Source organism: Dasypus novemcinctus, chromosome 10 (genome assembly GCF_030445035.2).
Source record: "Dasypus novemcinctus isolate mDasNov1 chromosome 10, mDasNov1.1.hap2, whole genome shotgun sequence".
Lineage (NCBI taxonomy): Eukaryota > Metazoa > Chordata > Mammalia > Cingulata > Dasypodidae > Dasypus > Dasypus novemcinctus.
The window spans coordinates 45838438-45863425 of record NC_080682.1 but is presented as its reverse complement, the minus strand read 5'-3'; the positions used below and the strand labels follow the sequence as shown (position 1 = coordinate 45863425).

At 54.4% G+C, this 24988-nt stretch overlaps 1 protein-coding gene and 1 long non-coding RNA gene across 5 annotated transcripts in view; one reads left to right on the top strand and one right to left on the bottom strand.

The window, feature by feature from the left end:
• On the bottom strand, positions 1-24944 carry LOC131280020 (uncharacterized). The gene is made up of 2 exons (XR_009187575.2): positions 24846-24944; positions 1-674 (listed from the first exon to the last, which is right to left on the bottom strand). It is a non-coding gene; the product is annotated as an uncharacterized lncRNA (long non-coding RNA).
• The window catches only part of PRDM11 (PR/SET domain 11), an 81221-nt gene that overhangs the window by 4350 nt on the left and 51883 nt on the right, over positions 1-24988 (top strand). For 3 of the 4 annotated variants that reach the window (XR_009187574.2, XM_058305488.2, XM_058305486.2), the window contains exon 1: positions 24901-24988. The exons of the other annotated variant lie outside the window; for it this stretch is intronic. The gene's annotated coding sequence lies outside the window, so the exon portion shown is untranslated. Of the gene's footprint in view, positions 1-24900 lie in introns of those variants that run through there. 4 annotated transcript variants of the gene reach the window in all.

The following is a 24988-nucleotide window of genomic DNA, read 5'->3' as shown; positions in this document are numbered from 1 at the left end:
TTAACTTATAATAACATCTTTAGAGGCCCTTTTTACAAATGGGTTCACCCCCACAGGACGATGCGTTAGGACATGGGCGTGTCTTTTGTGAGGGGCCACGATTCCACCCTGACATCTCGAAGGTGTATGATTCAGTGAGGGGGCTGCAAAGTAGGACACGGGGGGTGATGAAGTTGCTGCTGCTGTTGGCCAATGTTTACCGAGGGATTATAGTGTGCCGGGTGTGGTTCTAGGCAGGTCACAGCCCCTCTGCTGAAAATAGCTCCACAAGGTAGACTGCATCTCCATTTCACAGATGGGGAAACTGAGGCTGCCAGAGGTGAGGGAAGGGGCCGGGACTACACAATGGTGAGTGCCGTCAGGATTGGAACCTTGGCCTCTGATGCCTCTTCTTAGGGATACCGTCTTGGAGTGAGGCAGAGAACCCTGGAGCAGCCCCTTTGGAAGCACCACCTGGGGTTTCTCAAGCCTGGCTGGAGAAGCAGCATCCGGTGGGCTGACACCCACCTGGGCTCCTGGCTCAGGAGGCTCTGAGCTGGTCTGAAACATCCTGGGGCTTCCCCACCTGCTGCCGGAGTCCAGTCCTCTGCAGCCCCAGAGCCCCGTGGTTTTCCGAGTGGGGCCTGGGAGGGGCTTTCCTGCAACTGGCCCAAGAGCCACACCGGAAAGACAAGCTGTGCAGAAAGGAAGGAAAAAAAAAAAAAACAATGAAGAAAGAAGAAAAATGTGCTGTTATTTTTAAAAAGCCCGTTTCCTATTGCCGATGCGTATCTGTGTTGGATAGACTGATGTTTACACAGTGTAGCCGCAGTCAGGGCCAGGGGAGGGGCCTGGGCTTGGGGGCTGGGGTCGTCTATGCACCAGGGGAGCGGTGCGCACACTGTGCCAGCTACGCGCTGCGCTTGGGGGATGCCGTGTCCAGTCCTTGCTCCTGCAGAACTCCCGGTGCGGCATGGAAGGGGGCAGTTAACAGCGGGAGAGTGCCAGCCAGGCACTGACTCCAAGGGAAAGCCTTCCCGAGGAGGAGGCCGTTAGGCTGCACCGACGGGCGAGCGGGTCTTTGCCAGCAGAGTGGAGGAGAGGCGTTCCCCGCGGACAGGCATGGCAGGCTTGGGGAGGTGTGGTAGTGCATTTGGCTGGAGAGTGTGTGCAAGGGAGGAGGTGGAGGAGATGGGGCTGGCATGAGAAGACTAGCGATAATGCTAGTAATAATAATATTAGGTGGAGGGACCACCAGTCCTGATTCTGCCTCAGGGCCTTTGCATGGACCACTCCCCCCTAGGACACTGTCTGCATGGCAGGCTCCCTCAGCTCCGTCAGCACTTGGCTCAAATGTTATTTTCTCTGGAGCACTCTATTTAAAACTGGAGCCCCTCGCATACGCACTCTTTGCGCATCCCTGCTTTATTTTTCCCTGAGGGCTTAGCACGTGCTCTCTATTTTACATATGTTTTTGTCTGCATCCCCTCACTAGGGTGTAGGTTCTTAGGGAGCTGGAGTGTGGGTCGTGGATGTTCTCTGCCTTAGTAAGGCCGCACGTGTTTGTGGGTGAGTGAATAACTTGAACACTTGCTCTGTGCAGAGTGCTTTATGTGCATTATCACATTTCATCTTCACAGCAACCCCCTGATATTGGCGCTGTTATTTCCGCATTTCATAGTTTAGGAAACTGAGGCTCAGAAAGATAGAGTCACTTGCTCACACTTTCAAAGCTGGTAGGTGGCAGAGCTGGGATTCGAACCCATGGCGCCTGGCTCCTGAGCCCTCCTGCCCGGCCCTGAGGCGTTACTCCATCCAGCTGGTTAAAGGTCGTGATGCTGTGCTGAGGAGTTTATACTTTGTCCATTTGGCAGGAGGGAGTCTCAGAGGGTTTTAGGAGGGGACACTTGACAACAGGCCTCTGATGAGAAAAGGCAGGGTCAGAGAGGTTAAGTGACTAGCTCAAGATCACACAGCTATGATTTAATCTTTCTAGTCACTTCAAGAAATCTGCCTTTATAAATGAAGACTTAGGGGTTGTTTATTTATGTTATATAACAATTCCCAACCGGTTCCTGAATGCTTTAAAAGTAGGGTTTGGTTTATAAACTCTCGGCTTGTACAATCATTTCTGGTCCCTCTGCCTGCCCCCAGGAGCTTTATAGGTCAGAACTGGCAGGCACATTTGGAAAGACCCACAGCCTCCAGGGCCTGAAATGACCCTGGGTGAGGGGGCCGAGGTGGGGAGGGGCAGAAGGCTGCCAGTGGGTCTGCTCCCCAGCATTAGCCTCGGGTCAGGGCTGGGCCAGGGGGTGGTGTACCTGTTTCCAAGGTGAGGCACACCTGGGCCCCTGGAGCCCTTGGAAGCTTCCAGGGTTTTTCCTGCTTCCCTCTCCATCTCCCCCACCCCATTTGACCCACAAGGGGGTCCTAGTACTGTTGTCCCGACACCAGCTTCTCCGGCAGCCCTTTCCCCTTAGCCCGGGAGGCAGGCAGGCAGGCTAGCTCTTACCACCCCACTCTGCAGCTGAGAAACGCGAGGCTCAGAGGGAGGATCGCACAGCTTAGGGAGTGACGCAGCTAAAAGTCTAGCCCCCAAATCAGCACACCTTCCTCTGTCCCTCTGTCCTCCTAGGATCAGAATGGGGAGCCCTGAGAGTGTTGGGCTCAATTTCTGGGTCCTGCTCTCTAAAAGCAGAAGTTGTCCAGCCACTGCTTGAATATCCGCAGTGGCAGGGGCGAGAGGCAGCAGAGCCCAGGTGATGCGGATGGAGGGATTTGGGGCAGGGAGGGGGCAGTGGCCAGCGGGCTCCTCCTCCCAGGTTTGAGGTGGGGTGAGGGGGAGAGTGGGACCAGCAGGCAGGAGGACCAAGTCTTGACTCGGGCACCGAGCTGGGTGGGCACGGACGTCACTGAGCAAGTAAATATGGAACCGCCCCCACCATGTCCGCTTTCCCAGAGTGGCTTCTCCCACTTCCTCGCGCTTTCCCCGAGGGAAAGGGAGGAAGGCCAGCCAAGAAAAGATCCTGCGGCCTGATGGCCTGGGAATGGGGACGGCAGGCTTGGGAGGCTCCAGGACGGCCGCGGGGGCAGTGGACGGGGATCCAGCCGGAGTGGAGGACCCAGTGTTGGCCTGGCCCAAGGTACAGAGAGGCGGGGCTGGAGGGGGACGGCCGGGTTTGCGGTGGTCCCTGGCCTCACAGCCTGAAGACCTCCACTGCCCCAACCCCAAACGGGGCGGCATTTCCCCAGGGGTGGGGGGCCACCCCCCTGCTCAGACTAGCTTTCCAGAGGCAAAGCCAGACCAGCCAGAGGCGCCCGGCATTCAGAGAGGGGGTGGAGGGGGAGGAAGGCCGGGCATGGGAGGACGTGGGGGTCAGTCTGGGCTAGGGGGAGGAAGTCTTCAAAGGAAGTCAGCAAACGTAGCAGCGAGAGTCTTCTCACTCCGAGGAGAAGACACAGATTGGGTCTATTGGCTGGGGGACCATGGCTTTTTATAAACATCAAGAAGAGTCAAACCTGAGTGAGGTTCGTAGCTGTGTGTGGGCCCTGCCTGACGCTGCATACTCATTTTTCACAGCAGCCCCATGATGCTATTTTGGAGGAGAAATTAGCCTTAGTTTACAGAAGAGAAATTGAGGCCCAGAGAGGTGGAGTGACTTGCCCAAGGTCACACAGCTAGCAAACAGCTGAGCCAGGACTTGAACCCAGGTCTGCCTGATTCCCGAGTCTCAGCCCGTCACACCTGCCTGGGACTGCTGCACTGTCATTGCAGTGGCTCACCTAGGGAGATACTGTCAGCAGCTTGTGGAGGAGGGAGGTTGGCCTGGGCGACTTGGACGGTCCAGCTTTCTGCCCCTGGAATGCCAGGTGGTAGGGTGATGGCAGGATGTGGGCGGGCCCCACCTGGCAGGTCACCCTCTCTGGGCCTCTGGGTGTCCTCCCGAGATAGCGGGAGGTCTGACCCAGGTGCCCACCGTGGTACGGGTTGCTGGGACCCTCACGTCTAACGTTTGGGCTGACATGTTTGTGGAGCGTCCCCTTGGGCTCTGGAGGTCCAAAGGTAAACAGACGACTGGGGCTCCGCGCCCGGCAGCTCTGGACCTGGCACAGTGGCCTGGTCGGCCCCACAGGCAGGTGGTCCCTGCCCCCCGCCCACCTCTGCTGTGTTGCTAGGTACAGAAATGGAGAGTAAGCGTTGAGAACCTCGGATTGCACCTTGACATTGTCGTGTCTTTTTCATTGGATTTTACAAAAGCATCAGTCAGCAACAGATTGGGGGGGAGCGCTTTGCTACAGACAGCTGGAGCAGCTCTGGCCCAGATTCTAACTGTGACTGAAAGTAGGAAGCGCCCTCCTTGCTTGAGAGTAAACCACAAAGGGCAGGTGGGGGACAGGCCGTTCTGGTGGGGAGGGAGACCTCGAGGGAGGAGAAGTTTGCCTGGTGGAAGGAGAGGGAAGGGCATTTTAGCTACAGGGAACAGTATGCACAAAAGCTGACAAGATGTGAAGAGCTGGTGATTCAGGGAAAGGCAAGTGGTCTTGGGCGGTTGGAGAAGAGGTGGGGGAGACAGCGGGCTTGGGCCAGATTGGGAGGGTGTTGAATGTCACGCTGAGGAGTTGAGGCTTTGTTCTGTAGGCACTGGGGAGCCACTGATGGTTCTTAAGCAGGGAAGAGATGCAGTTTTAGTTTAGAAAGATTGTTCTGCAGCAGCAGGCGTGAGGTGGGAGATGGGCTCACAGCTGAGTAGGTGCTCTGATGGGCTGAAGGTGCCCCCCAGGCGTGTGTCCCTTCTGGATCTTCAGCCTTCGGGAAGGCTCTTTCTTGGTCTCTTCTCGCCCTCTTTGGAGGTGGCCAGCCCCACAGTGCTGCTGGTGCCTGGTTGCCCGTGAGCCCCCCTCAGGACAGGGAGGCAGGCCTCTGGGGGTGATGGAAGGCCCCCCCCAGGCTGCCTGGCCTTCAGGCTGACATCTGGGGAGGCCGGCTGGCCAGGCAGAGCCCTCTTGTCCCCATCATCCTGTGCCACCAGTGCTGTGGGGACACAGGTGACCTTTTAGGAGTCCAGAGCCTGGTTCAGAAAGTGTGGGCAGGAGGAGGGAGGGCTGAGGTGAGGCTGAGGGTGGGGGCTGGCCAGGCATGGGGCCTGGTCTGCAATGGCGAGGGTGTGAGTGGTGAACGGTGGCCTGAAGCTGCTGCAGAAATGTACCCTCTGATGGACCAGGCGAAGAAGACCTGCCTTCTGTGGTCTGAGGAGTGGACACCCGGTTGAGGCTGCCAGGGACAGTTCAAGTCCTGCTCTGGGCCCGCTCACGCGAGCAGATGGTGCAGTACCGGGAGGTTGCTGCCGTGGCCTTCGGCTGTCGCGACCTCCTGTCCCAGAGCTGCTGGGAGCAGGCCAAGGTCCCTGGGCCTGCAAGTAGCCACAGGTGCAGGGACAGCGTGGGCCTGCGGGGAAGGGGGCTGTGGGAAGGGCCTCTCCCTGCCATCCCCCCTACCCCCCTCCTCAGGGGCCCCTGTTCGTGTGGCCTGCTGCTCCCTGATCGTCCGGGACTGTCTGGCTGCCCTCCGCAGGATGTGGCTGGCAGGCTGCAGGCCTTGAGAGGCCGTGAATTTGACAGTGACCTTGGCCATGCTTGGAGACTGATGACCGGAGTCCCCACACTGGGTCTCTCTGCCCTGAGACTGGTCCCAAGCTGGATTCCATACTTGCCTGGACCAAAGACCTCCCTGAGGGGGTCAGGGCAAGCTGAGCCTGCGCCAGGCGTCCTCCCTCTGCCCCCAGCCTCTGGCAGAGCTGGCCCTTTTCCCTGGGAGTGCGCGGGGGGGCCTCCTTGCTTCTCGCCGGCCTCTCCCCTGCTCTGCGAGCCCATGCTCCTGTCCTTGCGAGGCCTCCCAGCGTGAATCCTGCAAGGCCAGGGTCCGGGGCCCAGGCCAGCTCCTTGGCTCTGGCTCTGGCTCGGCTTCCCTCAGTGATGAGCTCTGCTCCTCTCTCCTCGATTCCCCTTCCCACTTCTGTCCCTTGTCTCTGCCCCAGTTCCCTGGGCTACCGGTGAGGCAAGGACTTGCTGGCCAGGCTCCCGGGGTCACGTCCCCCCCAGTTTCAGGTGGAAACCAGACTCCACCCTGGCACCTGTCGGTGGCTCCCGCGCCCTCCCTGCGCACCCTGGCCCGCGGCCCAGGACCGTGGCCAACAAAGGCTTCGCTGCCTTTTTGGACTCACTCCTGTCTCCTTCTGGGCCCTTCTCTCCGGTAGAGAGTTGCTCTCCTGCTGTTTCCTCGTCTCTGCCCGGGACCGGCAATGGCCTCTTGGACTCGTAGCAAGCCCAGCTGTAGCAGAACTCCTTTGCTCAGTGCCCTTTGCCCACGGCGGGGATGGGGCCTCACGCTTCGTGGGAGTCAGTATGGCTCTTAGAGAGGCTGCGTGGCCATTGTCTCATTTCGTCTACACAGCAAGCTTGGGAGGTGGATACTATTAGCTCATTTTGCTGCTGAGGGAGTTGTTTTAAGATACTGGACTATTGGGGACCTTCTACCCTGCAAGTAGGGACAACTGGGCTTGGAGTTGAGGTCCTAAGGCTGTTTTCTTTTGTTTTACTAAGTTTCAATTAGGAAAGGAATATAGGAGTACTTTTTTGTTGTTGTTGTAAAAAATAATCAAGTACTACCTAAAAGGCTAAAGCCTTCTTTAACATCTATCCATCCCAGACTACTCTGTGGGGATAACCACTGTTACTGTTTTGGTATATATCCTTTTAGATTTTTTCGTATTCATTTATGCACATATGTAGAGAAGTATATACCATACCATTACAGTGTGTGTTTTTTTTAAAAAAAAATACAAATGGTCTGATGTAGTACCAGTCATTTTGCAAATTGCCATTTTTCAGTTAACACTGTATCCAGCCGTGGCTTTACATAGAGATCCACCATAATTTTGGAGTTGTCGTTATTGATACATGGTCGCTTTCGAAGAGGATCATCATTTATTTAGCCCTTTCTCTATTGCTGGTCATTTGGGTTAATTCTTGGGCTTCCCAGGGCATGATTAGAGTAGCTACTGCTGGGTTATGGGGAGGCTGTTAAAAATTTCAAAATGATTGTGCAATGTTTAAAATCTGTCCACTGAGACGTTGCACAGAAGCAGATGTCCCCCAATGGCTCCACCCCTAGTCTTGGCATTCCTCTTTACAGCCAGGGAGAACGTTTGCCCCCGGCCCCTGCCAGCCCTTCCGAGCCACGGAAACAGCGGCCACGGCCCCGGGAGCCTTCCGTCCTTTACACTCGCCCGCCTGTTTTGAGCAGCCCCTCTCCTGGTGTCTGGGTAAGCGGCCACAGTGTGCGCTCCGCAGCCAGGGTGCCTGGGTTCACTTCCTGGTGCAGCCCCTGGCCGACTGGGTGTTCCCGGGAATGTCCTTGACCTCTGCGTGCCTCAGTCTGTAAAAGGGAGATGAGGCGAGCACCCCCTCCATTGAGCTGCCGGAGGATTACAGTGCCACACGCCGTGCCAGGCTGGAGCGCACGCCCGCTCGTGTCCTCACCCTGGGGTCTCTCCTCTGCCCTAGCCCCAGACCCCACCTCCCCAGGCGGAGGGCCTGAGTGCCTGGTGGGCAGCCGGGTGCAGCAGATCCCGTTGCTGCCCGACTCGGCCGCGTGGATCCTGGCCCGGGGCCTATGGGGAGGAAAGGAGGTCAGCCTGACCCCTCGCTGGCTGGAGGTGGCCGGGAGCCTGGTAACATAACCCCACACCGCGGGCAGATTTACCAGCTCTCAATGGGGCCCGTTGTGGCTGCCGATTTGATTTCCCTTGGCCCACAGGGTGGGCAGGAGAAGAAAGCAGCTGGGGGCCAGCCTCTCCCCTGAGAGCCCCTGGCATCTCTGGGCCACACTGGCTGACCCGGGCATGGGTGTGCCTCTCAGCCCCCAGGGCAAATCGCTGCGTTAAATGATTTATTTAGTGCTGGAAATGATGGCTGTTTTAACTCTCATCCTGCCTTCCTCACATCCCACCCCTTAAAGTTCCAAATCATCTTTATGCCACCATCTACTCAGCTCCTCACAGTCTCCCTATGAAAAAGAGGACCTGTCCAAGGTCATTTCACAGTTGGGAAACTGAGGCTTAGAGAGGTTTAAGTGATTTTCCAAAAGCCACACAGCCACCGGCAGGGTTGGAAAAAGCACCCGGGCTGTCTGGCTTCTTGACCAGTTCTTTTTCACGAGGCCACTCGATGAGCTAGCCTTGGCAGGAGGTGCCCAGCTGGGCAGCCCCACTTGGCCTCTTGCTCTCTGGCCAGTAGCACGTGTGGTTGGTGAGCAGAGAGGGTTGGGATTATTTCCTGAGAGGCGAGAAGTGCCTGGCTGGCCCCACGCCCGGCCCTTTCCCAGCACCAGTCATAAACCCGCTCGGGGAGGTGGGGAGGTCAGAGAGAAGCGGCCTCAGCCGAGGCCCCGCGGCCCTGCTGGGGCGAGGACCCCCTCTTTGCGCCTGCCCCGCGGTGGAGACAGGTGGGTGCAGGCACCCCGTGGACTCGGGGTGCTTCTCCCAGGCAGGCAGGAGAGTAGCCGTCATTGGGCCCATTAACAGACAGAGAGAGCGAGACGCAAAAAGGCCAGGGGCTTGCCGAGCGAGCGGGGGGGGGGGCCGAGGGGAAGCTCGAGCTCACCTCCTGCTTCTCACTGCAGGTCCCCCCCCCCCCGACCCTGCTGCTCGGCCACACCAGAGAGGTCGCCTGGGCCGGCTTGGTGTTGCGAGCATGATCGCTGGTGTCAGATGGAGGTGGGCTTGGGTCCTGCCTTCGTAGCAGCTGTTTGTGTTTATTTTGCGTGTACCATGTGCTTTATGCAATTCCAAGTCCTTACCTGTAACACATTGCATTTACTCCTTAAAACAACCTGAGGTGGTAGATACTTGTCCATTTTGCGGCTGAGGAAACTGAGGCACAGAGAGGCTGACTTTCCAAGGTCAAAGAGGGGTAAGGCAGGGATCTGATCCCGGCAGCCTGCCCGGAGGCTGCGTGGGAACCGCTGCACAGCGGCACCTGTTAAGGCCGGAGGGCACGGGCACAGCAGCCCTTTCTTAGTCCTGGCACGGGGCCAGCCACCTGGCAGGTGCTGGGTATAAATGTCGGGAATGAATGATGGCCTGAATGAATGAGAGGCGCTGGACAAGCTGTTTAGTCCTTCTGAAAGGCCTTTTGCTCATTGCACGGCGAGGACCGTCACACTTTGCTCCAGCTGAGCTCAGGGCTTGCGCCAAGGCAATGCCGGGCCTGTGCCAGCTGTGGTCACTCTGGAGAGACGGTGCCCCTGAGCTGCTCTGGCCCGTGTCCTGGGGAGTGGGAGGTGCTGTTTGCACTGGGGCTCAGCTGCCCGCCCCCAGGGACAGAGGCGCATTCGCTCTGCATGGCTGGCCCGGGCGTCACCTGTGGCTGGAGACGGGACTTCTTCTGGGCAAAGCCAGGTGGCAGGAGAGTCTGAGGGTAGGCACTGTGACTCCGCGCGTGCTGGACCCTCGCGTTCCTACTGAGTCTTCACAACCTGCGGGGTCCTTCACTCACACACACACGTATACTTTTTTCATCAGTGTCATGAGCCCGTCTTTAATGGAAGCTCAGAGAGGGCAGGTGACTAGCCCAAGGTCCCACAGCTGCCGCGCAGGATTCCAGCCTGCCTGCCGTGCCCCATGCTTTCTGAGGAGCCCACTCCAGTTGCTCACACGTCCCCTGTGGCATCAAAAAACAGGGGCAGGTACATGGGGCAGAACCAGATCAGGGGGGCCCCCATGGTCTAAGCAGGTGGGGCTGCTGCCCAGGGGTGATGCCCACCCCAGCTGCCCCTGCATATAAGAATCCCACGTGCCCCCCACCCACTGCCCCAACTTGCTGTCTTTATAAATAGCTCTGACAACAGGGTCTTTGCAGTGGGACTCAGGAGAGGCTGGTTCTAGCCTAGGCTTGGCCACAGCTGTGCTGTGTATGAGTAAGACCCCTCCCCTCTCTGGGCCTTGGTTTATGGCACTGGAAAGAAACATGCTGGCGCTCTCTGATAGCTACTCTTCTGACCCCCATTTCAGGGGTATGGTTTCTGCCTCCTGGCTCAGATTGACACTTTCTCAGCATTTTTTTTTTTAAGTGACTGGGTTATTGGGGACCTTCCACACTGCCAGGAGGGACAACTGGGTTTGGAGTTGAGGTCCTAAGGCTGTTGAAAGGTGGCATGGTGTGGTGGGGCTTGCCGGGGAATCTTCACTTTGTCCACTCACCTTGCCCCACCCGGAGGGCACCTCGCATCATGAGAATAGATAGGGCAGCTTTTGGAGTTGGCGAGATCTGGGTTTGACTTCTGGTTTTGCCAGTTATCTCTGGTTGCCCACTTAACTTCTCTGAGCCTCGGTTTCCTCACCCATAAAGAAAGGGAGGTGAAACTTCCCTCCTAAGATTGAGGTGAAGGTGAAACGAGTTGACGCACGTGGCCCCCAGCTACCCACAGATGATTGGCCCCCAGCATCTGTTGGATCTGTTGGGTAAGGGAAGGAAGGGTCAGAGAAAGCTCCAGAAGCTTTGCCAACAGCCCTGGAGGCTGAGTCCAGAAATAGAAGACCCTGGAGACAGAGGCTCCTGAGGGCCTGGCTGCCCTCCGCCAGCCCCCGGAGGCCACTGAGCTGGCAGCATGGGCCTTCCCTCCCTCCCGGGGCTGTTGGCTGCATAAATTACTCGGCAGCCTTTGGGCTAATTTTACCTCTTGGTTTTCATGAATCATTTCCCATCCGGGGGCGTGTGAGAGAAATGGAAACGGCTCTGCCAGCTGGATGCCCGTGCGGCAGTGACAGGCCCGTGGTGATCCCTGCTTGCTTGCTCTGGGTAGGACCCCTCCCCAGGACAGGGCACTGTGGACACAGACAGGGCCCCAGGGGTCTGGCTCCTTCCATTAGTGTCCCTGGGCCCTTGCGTTATCATGATTTGGGGTACGCGAGCCCACAGCAGGTCCTGGGGCTGGAACTTGGACTAAGTAGAGAGGGATTTGGAATCAACTGGTTTCCCCATGATGGTCATTAGGATCTGGTTTAACCTTAAGGTGGAATGATGCAGTAGAGAGACCCCTCTGCTGTGCTGGATGCTTCTTTGTGCTTAGAGAGAAGCGGCCCAGCTCGAGGAGTTTGTCCAAAAGCTGGTTTTTCGTAGTCACCAAATGCCCGAGCCGGCAGGTCTGATCAGAGAATCAAGCCCAACTGCCCCATTTTACAGATGGGTAAATTGAGGCTCAGAGTGAAAAAAGGATGGGCCAAGATCAATAAGTCAGTGGAAAAGGTAGGACTAATCGCTAACATTCTCTGACTGCTTATAACTTTACTCACAGACAGTTCTATTTGACAATGACTGTCCCCATTTTATGGAAGATGAACTGGAGCCATAGAAGGAGAAATACTTTCCCCGGATCGCGCAGTTAGTAAGTGGTAGGGCCACTGCTGATTTTCCAGAAAAGCCAAACATCCAGGTTTTTTCACATGACGTCTCCTGTTTCTTCAAAGTTTACAACTAAACCAAAAATAAAACTTGAAGAATAGAACAGCCGCTAGTTTGCAAACTGCGCTTCCCTTTCTTTGCTGCTTCTCCGGAGGCCCGTCCCCGGTGGAGCGGTTTTGCATCCTGTTATCCCTCAGGGGCCACCTCTCCCAGGAAGCCCTCTCACTCCCTGCTGTGCAATACCACCCTCCACCCCTGGATTGCCCTTCTTGAGAACTAGACACCCGCCGTACTAGCCTGCCACCTTGGAGCAGCGGAAGGGGCATGGGCTTTGGGTCGGGCAGACTCCAGGTAGTGGCTGTGCAGTCTTCCTAAACTTACTTAACCTCTCTGAGTCTCCAGTTCCAATCTCAGAAACAGAAAAACTGTTATCGCTAGGTTATAGAGATGACAGAAACTCAAATCAAACTGGATTATGAAAAAAGAAAAAGAAGGAATTTATGGGTGCAACAAAGTGAGGAGTCCCAGAGGCTCTTGAGAGTTCAGGCATGGCTGGATCTAGGGGCTCACACAGCGCTGTCAGGACTGGGTCTGTCCGTCTTGCTCTGTCTTCTTCTGAGCTGGCTTCTTTCACAGGCGGGCTCTTGTTTGCGGCGGCTCGGTGGCCAGCTGCCAGCAGAGCCATACTTGCATCTCATTCTTTGAGCAGTCCCTGCAGAGAATGGGCCTTTCTCTTCCCAGAGATTCTTCCACAGCTCACAAGTGCAGCCCATCGATTGGCTGCACCCAATAATCGTCCCTGGTCCAGTTCACTGTAGCCGGCAGAGACGAGCCCTGACTGGTCAGTCTTCAGTCCACCCCTGCAGCTGAGCATTTGGGGAAGGGGCTCCCCAGGGATACCAGGGGCCTAGGTGCCAGAAGAATGGGTGCTGGCAGGCAGACCCACAGACGTTCACCCAGTAGAGGAAATTGAGTTAATTTTTGACACATAGAAGGTGGGGAAGAGGCAGCATATCAAGCTGAGGAAAAGAGCTGTGCGAAGGTACTTGGGCATAACACAGCATTGCACGGTATGGTATAGTTCCTAACTATGCACAGCGAGCCCTTCAGATGTTACAGCACAGCACGCTCCTTCCAGCGTACGCGCACACAAACCCAGAGACGTCCTTGTCTCCGGCTCATCGGGAGTGCCTGGTGCTCGGTAGCAGACGCACACGCCGCCGGCGGATGAGCGCATGTCCTCCATGCCGCGTGTCCACCACCTGCACGCCCGCGCACCCCTGCCTCCTTCCCGAGGATGGGGACGGAGGCCTTCCGTCCTTCCGAGGGTCCCCTCCTGGTACAGGGGCACGTGCCACAGGTGCCCCTGCAATGCTGAGTTTGTCAGCCCCGCCAGAGAAGCCCCAGACCACCTGTTCATCTCGGCTTTTGGGAAGTTTGACAAACAGCAAGTGTAATAATTAGTGATCACACCACTTTTTATTCGCAGGTATCGTTCTTTTATTATCTCGTTCTTGGTTTACTTCTTTGTTGCCTGGGTCCAGGTAATTCATATGGTTTGTTACGCTTTTGCGATAGAGTGGGAGGCAGGGCATCAATTTTCCTCAAAGGGGGCTAGAACCCACCATGCAGGAGCAGAGATTGAGAATGCAGAAGAGGACTCACCTGGCACAAGCATGTCATCAAGCAGGTGTTCAAGAAAGGCCACGTTCCCTTCCCTTCAAATCGAGGTCATAGTATGAGCCCACGGATAAGCCTTTCCATGAATGCGTGGAAAGATACTTACTACATTCTTAAATGATACTACTACCAAATGAGTAATAAATGAATAAGTAAAAAAAAATATTAATAATAATTTCTCAATCAATGGCCACCAAAAAGATCTTATATAAATTTGACCATCTATTTGGCCATTGGTCATCTATTCATTCTTAATAAACGTCCATATATACAGAGAGAGGGAGTGAGAGCCTCAGGGAAGAATCCCCATCGCAGTGGTAATACTCGGGGTCAGCGGACAGTCTCTTACTCCCAGGACAGCAAACACGGGGCATCAGCGTGGGAGCCCCTGTGACTCCATCCCCGAGGCCCATGGGGTGAAGGCACTGGGCCCAGAGGCCACTGCACGCTCGGGTTTCGATGCACTAGACGAACTCAGGGCTAAGGGCTCGGTGCCTTTAGGAGCAAGCAGTGAGCAAGCCAGCCCCCCTTCTCCAGGGAGCGGCAGTTGCACGGTAGTCACGCTGTGGTTGCCCTGACCTATTTGATTACCTATGTGACTTGTCACAGAAATGGCTCAGGGTCAGAGGATGGTTAAGCACTTGGTGTGGTCAGCAGGAACACGAGGAGGCGGGGTGCAGGGCCCAGGGCAGACTGCCTCTCACGTCGCACACATACTCACACGTGCATGCACATGCAGATGCACACACACACGCGCATGCACACACACGTCTTACTTGCCCAAGATGGACGGGGGGACCCTGAGTTCCCTGTTGGCGGTATCCATGTGTGCTTAGCGATGCCGCACGCCGTGGCTTCCAGCATCTTGCTGTTTAGGCTAGTGCCTCTCAAACAGAGCCCATGGGCCTATCTTTAAGAGGCAGGCTCTGATTCAGCAGGTCTAGGGTAGAGCCCAGGAGTCTGCATTTCTAACAACCTCCCACGTGCTGCTGCTGCTGCCAGTCTGTGGGCCACACCTTGGGAGCAAGGATTCAGATGACTTTTGAATTTCCTTTTAACTTGGAGACTCTGGGCAAGACTGGGCAAATAAGCAGCCAGCAAGAATGGCAGGGGCGGGGATGGGATGGTGAGGGAGGGGGACGAAAGAGCCTGCAGGAGACGACCAGGCAGGTGCCAGGGGCTGCAGGGCAGGTGCCAGGCCCGCGGGGCCCCCTCTGCCCCGGCAGCCCCTCCCCCACAGGCCTTCCACTCTGGCCCACTCTGGTCCAGAGAGTGGGACGCTTTCCCTGTGGTCAAAGCACTGAAAAACAGCCACGCGGTGTTGAACCGTGGTCCTCCCTCCCTAAATCGAGGCTCTGTAGGTGGGCAGCCACCCTGGCATCCTGGAGACGGGCAGGGCAGGGAGACCAGAGGCCTGGACCAGGGAGCTGCCTGGCACAGCCTGGATGGGCAGTGGGGTCCTATCCGCACCATTTTCCTGTATGGCCTTGAGCACGTTGCTTCCCCCTGGGCCTTAGTGTCTGCTTCTAGAAAGCGGGGGCTGGGACCAGGTGGTCTGGGCGCATCCTTTCAGCTCTAACATTGTAGGAGGCTGCAAGAGCTGGGAGCACACTTCAGAGCCTTGGGGTCAGTGGACCCGGTTCCAGTGCTGGCCCTGCCACATAAGCGCCACCAGCGTGACTTTGGGCAGATTGCTTAAACCCTCCAGGTTCCTCCTTAGCATCGTGTGAGGGAGGAGGGGACTAAACGTGTGGGGTCCCCTGCCTAGCACCCGCAGGCGCTCAGTGCAGGATGGCTCCTGTCCTTAAGTGCATCTGCCTATCCAGGCCTCTTCCCTGCTTGAGAGTGAAAGTGAAGCCTCTCTGAGCCCCCCGTAGCCCCAGCCCAGAGACCCCACATGCCTTGCAGCCTGACCCTGGCCCCCCAGGGGCACTCGTCCCCTTCTCCTCCAGCCTGATCTGGCTGTGCACAGCCCGGGGCTTGCAATCCTGTAGCCAGGTCAGCCTCGGGGAGTTTACTTGGCCTTTAGGGTCAGGACCAGTGGGGTGGGAAGAGCGCCCTCCGCCTACCCTCCCTCCACCAGCAGGTGCTTCTCCTTCCTGCCCTGCGGCCTGGCACACAGCCCGGGGCTGGGGTAGCCTGGGACGGGTTGTGTGTTTTACAAAATACCAGTAGGTATTTTTATACTAAAAGGTAGATAGTAGAGAATAATAAACTTCCATGTATCTCAACAATTAATAACTCCTAAGCACTAAGAGATCTTTAAAATAGAAAACTGCAAGCTCCTCGTGTAAAATTCCATGAAAAGTAAGTCCTTCTCCTCCCCTAGCCCTCAGTCCCAGAAACAACAAGCCTAGAGCTATCCTGTGCATTATGGGCACATATAAATGTGTGTCCTTTTTATTTTATTCAAATGGGGCATATTTATTTTATATAACCTGCATTTATATAGCTTACTTGCTTTGTCCCAGACACCATTCTGATAACTCTTAGAACTCATAGAATCCTTATAATAGCCATGCCAGGTAGAAGCTCTTAATATCCTTGAGGTTGAGGAAACAGAGGCACAGAGAGGTTAAGGAACTTGCCCAGGGTCACACAGACAGTAAGTGATGCAGCCAGACGTCGAACCCAGTGGCGCTGGAATCCATGTTCTTCACCACCATTTCTGCTGCCTCTCAAATTATATGTCCTTGATTTTGTTTTCAACAATAAAGTACCCCATTCAGCAAATATTTATCATGTGCTCATTTCACACCAGGGAATACAGCAGTGGACAAAACCGATAATATCTCTGCCTTCATGGGGTGTACATTCTAGTCGGAGAGACAGACAACAAATAATATAAATCAGTACTACCTAAGTTTGACAGTGATAGGTACTCCAGAGAAAAATAAGGCAAGGAAGGAGGGGTGCAAGGGGCAAAGGAGGGTTGCAGTTTCATACGGGCGGCCAGAGACCATGACACTGAGTGAAGGCCTAAAGGGGAAGAGGAGTGAGCCATGGGTGGCGGGGGGAGAGGAAACAGCCAGTGCAAAGGCTCGAGGCGGGGGGATGGGGGGTGCCATGTCCAAGGCACAGCAAGGCCGCCCCGTGGCTGTGGGAGTAAGCAGCGTGGTAGGGGATGAGGTCTCAGGGATGCTGGGGACAGACCATGTCTGGCTAGCACCCCAGTGAAGCTTGTGTTTCTCCAGCGGGATGAGGCTCCATGGAGGGTTTTGAGCAGGGGAGCGGCTTCATCTGTCTTAACAGACTCATCCCGGCCGAGGGATGGAGATGGACTGTTGGGCAGAGGGGGGGCGGGTAGACAGGCTGCCGCCGCAGCCATTCAGGCGGGAGGGGGTGGCTGGCGGCCTGGCCCGGGGTGGTGACCGTGGAGGAGAGAGTTGTTTGTTCCATTGCTTCCTTCGTTGAAGCCGCTACCTGTTGTCATTGGTTATTTCCAGTCTTTTGCTATTTTGGATAATGCTGCAAGGAATAGTCTCCCACATAAATCTCAGAGAAATTCCTAGATGTGAAATTGCAGGTTACATGCATTTTAAAAAGGTTCCCAGTGCCAAACTGCTTCCCATAGAGGTACCACTTAATGCTCCTACCAGCAATGCGTGAGAGAGAACACCTGGTTAGGGCTTCAGTTTAGGTCTCCAGCTCGCGGGGAGAAAGGTGGACCTTGATTTTCCCCATCGTAGGTCCAGACACCATTGAGGCGGGTGCTTTCCAGAGGCACAGCCAAAGTTCTGGCAGGGCAGGGTGCCGCCGTAGATGGCTCAGGGCTGCACGTAACAGAAACCCTGCCCTAGAGGGGCCTGAACAATACAGAAACGCCGCGGTAGGGTAGTTTCCGTGACCAGCTGGTTCAGCGGCTCAGGCCTGTCCATCCAAGTCCCCTCTCTGCCCTGTTGGACTGCTTCATGCTAAGGCTGCCTCCTGCCAAGGTCCCAACACAGCTGCCGTTCCCAACAGCAGTGCCTGCTTTCTCGTTCAGTTCATGAAATAAATATCCTTCCCTTCCCTTTGACTGGGCTGCCCAATCTTGGACCAATAATTATCAGGAAGGGGATGCCATGTGCTGACTGGCTCAGGGTTGGACTCCTGATCCATTTACGGGGAGGGCACACTATTGCCATCATTGCTTTAGAATCTGAACCCACCCCAGGAGGTGGGGTGGGCTTAGCCTCCCGAGTCCCAGGAGGCTGGAGGCGTGGGCCCTGAACAAAGTCAGGTTTTGTAAGGGGCAGCGAGAAGGGCGGAGGGAAACGGCTGTGCTACCAGCAGTGGGCAGCAAGCACATCCAGGCGCCACCCTCGACCGCTCTCTCCGCCTGACTCATTGCACTGCTTCTTCCACCTCTTCTTATCAGAGTCGATGGAGTCAAAAAAGTTCTACAAGAGGGACCACCTAGGAGAACACGTGCCACCGGCCCTCCCTGGCTTCTCCAGGGCCTTAGTGAAGGCGGCTCTGCAAACGGAGGCAGGAAACCATGACCGGGGCGGGGGCTTCAACTGGCTGGACCCCAGTTCCCTCGGCTGTGAAATCAGGGGATTGGATGGGGCTGGACGGTCGGGGGTCTCCACCTGGGAGTTCCTTACCCGAGGGTCCCTGAGATACTTTCTTTTTTTTTCCCCTTATTTCTTTCCCCACCCTCCCCCTGCCCATTGTCTGCTTTCTGTGTCCATTCACTGTGTGTTCTTCTGTGTCTGTTGTATTCTCATTAGGTGGCTCTGGGAACCCATCCTGGGACCTTCTGGAGTGGGAGAGGTGATCATTCTCTTGCATCGCCTCAGCTCCCTAGTTCGCTGCGTCTTATATTGTCTCTTCTCTGTGTCTCTTTTTTTGTTGTTGCGTCATCTTGCTGTGTCAGCTGTCCATGTGGGTGGCACCACTCCTGGCGGGCTGTACTTCTTGTGCAGGGGGCACTCCTTGCACGCTGCAGCACTCCGCATGTGCCAGCTTGCCACACAGGCCAGGAGGCCCTGGGTATCGAACCCTGGACTCCTATATGGTAAGCGGAAGCTCTATCAGTTGAGCCATGTCCACTTCCCTGGAGAGATTTTCATTTGTTTGTATTAACATATAACTAACATAAAGAAAAAAGCACGGCTCAATATATTTTCACAAACATAACATACCCATGGGCCAACACCCAGATAAGAAATAGCCCCTCCACGCCCCTTCTCTGCCCCTTTCTAGTCATTCCCAAGAATAGCTCCTGGCCGTCTTGATCTCAACGCCATCATTTTGCCTGTCTTTTTTTTTTAACTTTACAGAAATTGAATCATACAGTATGTATTTGTGGGATCTGGTTTTCTTTGCTCAGCCTTATTATGACTCATCCATACTATCGCATGTAGTTGTAGTTCATTCATTCCAATTTCTATGCACCAAACTACCTTTTAAAATAAGAAGCTTAATGAACATTGTACATTTCCCTGTGATTAGGCAGGGCAAGTGAATGAAAATGCCAGATTTCTTTGTTTTTAGCTTAGAATGATAGCAACTGACAAGTATGTTAATCCTGGTTACCATATAACCTGTGTGTACAGTAAAAACTAACTGAATTATTACATATTGCATGCAGTCTGTTTAGTAAACAAAATCTTTTAAAACATAAAAAATAAAAACCAAGTGCTGGGGAATGGGTGTAGCTCAGTGGTTGAGTGCTGGCTTCCCATGTACGAGGTCCAGGGTTCAATCCCTGGTCCCAGTACCTCCAAAAAAAATGTGCTTTTTAGAGTACAAGTATTTGGGCCCATATGGATCAATTGATTGACTTGTTCATTGAGTAGGTGGGTGTCACCTTTGTGATTGGGAGTCAGGCTCTACTGTGAATCCCTCCTCCCCCGGCCCCCGCCCAGCCAGTTGGATCCCGCCGTCTGACAATTGGGTAAAGGTGGAAGGATCTTAGCAAACATCTCTCTAGCAATTTCTAAACTGCGTATGAAGAGTTCCTTTCAAGATTTTTAAGTAACATTTTTTTTCCTCAGAGGCAAAAAGAAGAAAATAGGAACTCTTTATAAGCCTCGCTCTCCGAACTAACCACTAGTGAGAACCTCAGAATGCAAATCCATATAAATATATCTATATATTTAATGAAAGTATTTTCTATCTATATTTTCACAAGTTTCATTTTTATTTAACAATATGTTGAGAATGTATTTCCATATCAATAAATATTCTTCTATGGCATTGTTAATTTCTGTCTAATAGTTCATTTTATGGCTGTCTATCCTGTTTTGGAGATTTGTTTCCCATTTTTTTGCTACTGAAAGGAGTGTTGCAAAGGAATGCCTTGGAGGTAATCTTTGTGCACAACTTAATTATGTCCTTAGGGTAAATTCCTGGATGGGGGATTGCACCTTCAAAGAATTTGCTCATTTCAAGGCTTTTGAAATATGTTGCCAAATTGCCCTTCATAAAGCTTACACCAGTTTATCCTCCACCCAATAGGGTGGGAAGCACCCATTTCCCCACACTCTTGTCAACTCTGAATATTATCAAAATTTTTAATCTTTGCCAGTTTAATACCGAGGAAATGATTTGTTTTAGTTTACATTTATTGGAGCGTTAATAAGGTTGCATGGTTTTCCATAAAGCATATTGGCTATTTGTCTTTCTTCTTTTACAAGTTGCTTGCTCATGATCTTTTCTATTTTTTTCTATTGGAGTGAGCATCTTTACAGCATGGATTTATGAAAAGCTTTTATCTATAAAGGATAATAACTGCTTCTGAAGGCCCTCTTTTAATGTCAAAAAAAATTCACCAACCTGCCCACCTGATGACTGTTGTACTTTTAAAATAATAAAATAATAAATATGAATGATAAATTCAAATAATAAAATGAATGATAATAAGAACAAGTATTTATTGAGTGATTACTATATACCAGGCATTATGCTGAGTAAAACAACCCTATGTATGAGATAGGTTCTGTGTTCAGTCTCATTCAACAGATGGGAAACTGAAGCTGGAATGGTTAATTTTTTCAAGGTTATGCAACTTGTAAATGAACATACTGATAGATATCAGTTGATTAACAAAATACATGGTGAAAAGGGCTTTTTTGAATTAGTAACATTTCAATAAACTTATATTTTGTTTATCACAAAAGCAATCTCTATACATTTCCAAATCTGTCTTACATGTACACTCAAGTCATATAATTTATTCGCTCTATAGGCAGTGCCTGCTGGGCTTATAAATTCACTGACGCCCAATAATAACGCCAAGCTCTGCCCCCAACCCAACCTTGTAGTTTACTCGTTAAGGATTATTTGTTGGACTTTTTATTTTTCAGGAAGGGGAAACTGAGGCGTAGGACCAGACAAACTTGCTCAGGGTCACATAACAAGTTCATGGCAAGTCAGGACCAGGATCCCGGGCTCAGGATACCCAGCCTGGATCAGTGTGTGACCTTGGGTGAGTGCCGAACCTCAGGTCCTTTTGTTTTCAGAGGGGACAGCAGAGGATGCCGTGCTGGGTACCGGAGCGGACCTGCCAGACTCTCCTGGTGCCAGTCTCTAGGGAAACCAAATGGGCACAGGCTCCCCGTCCCCTGGCCCTGCTAGCTGCTGGGCATTCCAGGACCCTGGCACCCTGCCAAGGGTGGAAATGGAGCTGCAGGCTCCTGGGCTGCATTCTGCCCCTTCCTCCTGGGTCTGCATCTCATTGCTCGGTTTGCAACATGCCTAATCTCTGCATGTGCAGACTCAGAGGAGCCGGCTGAGAGGGAAGGTTGCCAGCAGCTTGAAGTCCTCCAAGAGGCCTGCCGACCACCCCCCCCGCCACCCCTCCAATCTCCTCACTGGGCAAGCAGGATCAGAGCAGCCTGCAGAAGAGGCTGCCAAGGCTTTACCTGGGCAGGCCTTACAATGCCCACGGAGATGGACCCAATGAAGGACACCAGCCTGTGCTCTCTCTCCCCCGGTGGAAGTCCACATGGTCTCCTGCATCCTTCTTCTCCCTCTGTTGCCACCATGGCCTTTATTACAGACACAGAGAAGAGTTGTATTGTACTTTAGTCATGTAAGTGAGGCTCGATCCCAGTTCTCAGGGCAGCAGTTCTCCTCCATGAATAAAGAGAATTTAATTGTGTATACAGTCAAAAAATAGGCATCGACAAGAATTCTGTAAAACATCATGTTTCCCTTTTTGCTTTGACGGCCAGGAGGCTCAGAACAGAAAGCTCAACCACTAACCATCTTATAACAGATTCTTGGTAGAGTTGGTGGCGCCCTTTCTCCATGAGATCTCAGATACTCCAGTTGTTTCCTAACTGTCCTGCGAAGTATGTTATAAACAATCACATTGTTTATGTGATAAAGGTGAGATGTAAACAACACAAAAATAAACCATGAAAGTGGCCCATAGACAACTCTACTTTGCGATACAAACGAAGGCTTTTCTAACATGGGGATGGTTTGCCAGGGACCATTGAGGACTGAGAAAAATGGTGGTGTGTCTCTTTTCCTCTCTCCCTCTCTCTGGCTCCCCTGCCCTCCCCACCTTCTTTTTCTTGCCTCTTTCCTTCTTTCTCTTCCCCTCTGTCCTTTATTGCTCATATTTTCCTCTTTCCTTTCCCCCCTCTCTTCAACTCTTCCTGTTTGCCCCCTTGACCCCGGGGAGTCCGTTCAACCTACAGACTGGAAGCATGTGGCTCTCCCCAAGGCTTGGCCCCAGGTTTTATGTCATGTATTCATGACATAACCTGACAGTTAGGATTATTACCATTTTACCATGGAGGACACTAAGGCCCAGAGAGTTTAGTGACCTGCTCAGAGTCACCCAGTTTATAATTTACAACTTACTGTCAGGATCAGGCTCCAGCCTCATGAGTTAATTCCATCACACAGTCCACTGCACGGTGCCCCCTTCCAGTGCCCACCTCACCAGCCCCTCCTGCCTGCACCCTTGCCTTGCAGAGGCGGCTGCGAGAAAGCCCTTTGGGTAAGAGGATTCAAAACAGTAACCCATCCACCCCTTCTCCCCATCTGAGGCCTGAGATTCCCAATCGGGCTGTGGGGTATTTTAGAGAAGGGCAGTGAATTATGGTGTGGGTTATTTGGTTCTTAATTCATTTAGCAAATAGTATTGAGAATTTGCTACGTGCCAGGCAGAGCCAGGACTAGGATGAGCCATCAAGGTGCCTAGGGTACAAAATTTAAGGAGGCACTCACTCTCAGGTGCCAGCTCTGCCAGTGCATGACCCTGAGAATGAGTGCCTCCTTAAAGCCTTGATTGCCTGCCCTGGTGCCAGGCACTGTTACAGGTGCTGGCAGTTCAACGGTGATCAAAAATGTCTACACGCTGCCCTTGAGAAGCTTATGATTTACAATGGAAGAGAGTCCGTAATCAAATAATCAGGCGAATAGAAGAAAGTTATGGAAGTGACAAGTGCGATGAAGGAAAGGGACATGGGGTAAGGAGGGAGTATTGTGGGGGTGGGGACACTGAGGGCTGAAGGATGGGTAGGGGTTTCCCAGGTGCTGCAGGTGTAGGACCCAGTAGTTTCAAAGGCTGGGTGGCAGGATGGAACCTGGCATAGGGGGAGGACTCATGGAGGGCAGGGGTGCCAGAGCAGGGGAGCATGATGCAAAATGGCTCCAAGCAGTCTGGGTCTAATAAAATAGCAGACTTTGCAAATAATCAACTTAAAAAAAGATCCAATCAAGAGAATTTAAAGCCTCCCTTTAATGAAGTCACTCACGCCCACATTCAGATTTCTTCAGTAGGATGTGCAGAGACGATGCCTACCCTCCTCCAAACTCATCTCTGCCCACTTAATACAGCAATGTCTGTGGTAGATTCTAATATTACCTGCATTTTCCAGATAAAGAAATCGGAGCACAGAGAAGTTAAAAGTACCTGCCCTGGGTCACACAGCCAAGCAGTGAAAGTTGAACTCAGGCAGGGCAGCTCCAAAGCCCAGGCCCCCAACCACTAGGCTTTACTGCCTAGGATGTGCTGTGTATGATATTGTACATCCACGTGAGAACTGCTCTTCAGGGCAGAGGGTGTTCAGTGATCTTCACAAATCCATCCGGCCTTGCCCCCCACCCTTCTGTAGCAGCTTGGGTTGTAGGCTGAGGCCTAAACCCATCACAGGATGATGGGCCCACTGTGTGACACCGAGGTGAACCTGGCCTCCGACATAACGCTTGAATTTTGGGGTTCTCCTGTCTCCAAATTACTCAGCAGGGCTTCTTAGGCTCCAGTGTAGATTCCATCTGGAACGGGCTATGATCAAGTCCGTGGGCATCTCCAAGCCCCAGGCCCCCACAGGTGCTTGGGGCCACCCCATAGGCTATGAATTCGACCAAGCACCAAGCACCAAGCCCCTGGCATTGTAGTGGCAGCAGAGATAAGTCAGTGTTAGTGATACTGAAGGGCAGGACACGAGAATTCTCTGGGAAGGAAGATTACGACCAGCCGGGCCCAGTGAACTTCTGTCCAAAAACGGAGCCCAGAGCAAGATTTCCAGGTTCCTTTTATACAGCGGATTTAGGAGACGGGTCAAGCGGTGCTTTTGACATGGAAGGAACTTTGTTAGTTTCTTAGGGTTTAGGGGTCTGTTTGGAAACCAGGTAAGCTTGAATTAACATACCACCCACCTTCCGTCTGAATACAAGCTGGAATACACATTCAGTCTACATCCGTTTGAATGCGAGCTCGAATACACATTCAGTCTACATCCGCGCGGAATACGCAAAGCCTATGGAGTCGACATCATTTAAATGACTTTCCGGAAACTGGCAAACTCACATATAGAATTAGATAAGTTTGAGTGCACGCACAGGCTATATTAGTATAAAGCCGCCAGGGAGCAGGGGAGGGGCAAGCGCCGGGTCCCCACCCTGGACCGTGCTGGCGGGGAAGGGAGCAGGAGCGCGGCCTGCGGCCCGGCCGGCCGGGTGTGTGCCGGGCCCGGGTTCTGGGGGCCTCACAGGCCGCTCGGGAGGCTCCGGAGGCCGGGAGGCCCCGCCGTGGGCGCTCGCGCACTCGCCGGACCTGCTCGCCGCGCCGCCGGCCTTCCCCGCGTCGACACTCGCGCGGTGCCCCCCAGACGCCCTCCTCCCGCCCCCCGCCCTGACAGGGGCCGGGCCCCGCGGGAGGCTCTGGAATTCCTCCGCCGCGCGGGCCTAGAGGGGCCTCCAGCGGCGGCCCCCGCCCGCGCGCCCCTCCCGGCCGCCCGCTTCCTCCCGCTCCCGCTCCCGGCCGCCAGCCAACTGCGTGCCCCCGGGGCCGGCAAGAAGCCACATGCCCCCGCAAGGAATGCCGGGCCCGGCGGGCGGGGGGCGGGCGCTGGGCAGGGCCGGGCGGGCCGCGGCTCCCCGCCGGGAAGGCTGGTGAGAGGCGAGAGCGCGCCCGCGCCCTCCCCGCCGCGCCCGCGCCCCGGCCCCGCACCGCCCCGAGCTCGGCCCGCGCGCCGCCCTGGCCTTATCTCGGGATCTCACACTTTCCCCGCCGGACACACGCACGGGACGACCGCCGGGCTCCGGGGGCTGGGGTGCCCCGGGGGGCTGGGGGCGGGGCGGCTCGGCCCGGGCAGTGCCCCGCACCCCCAGCCCGCGCCCCGGGTCCCCGCCGGCTCGGAGGAGGGGGCAGGCCGTCATGTTTCCCCACACCCCTCCCCGCCGCCGCTGGCTTTGGGGCCCTGGTGGGGAGCAGGGGGCTGATTAGCCGAGGCGCAGGGGTGTGGCCAGCAGCGGGGCCCCGGGTAGTGACTCACCCTCGCTGCTCGCCCAGTCCTGGGGCCGAGTGTGGTCCCAGCCCGAGCTGCCGCTGCCCGGTCCGAAGAGTGACCCTGAGCTTGGCATGAGGATCCTGGGGTGCCGAGGGAGGGGCTGAAGCCCGGTACAGAGTCGGAGGGCG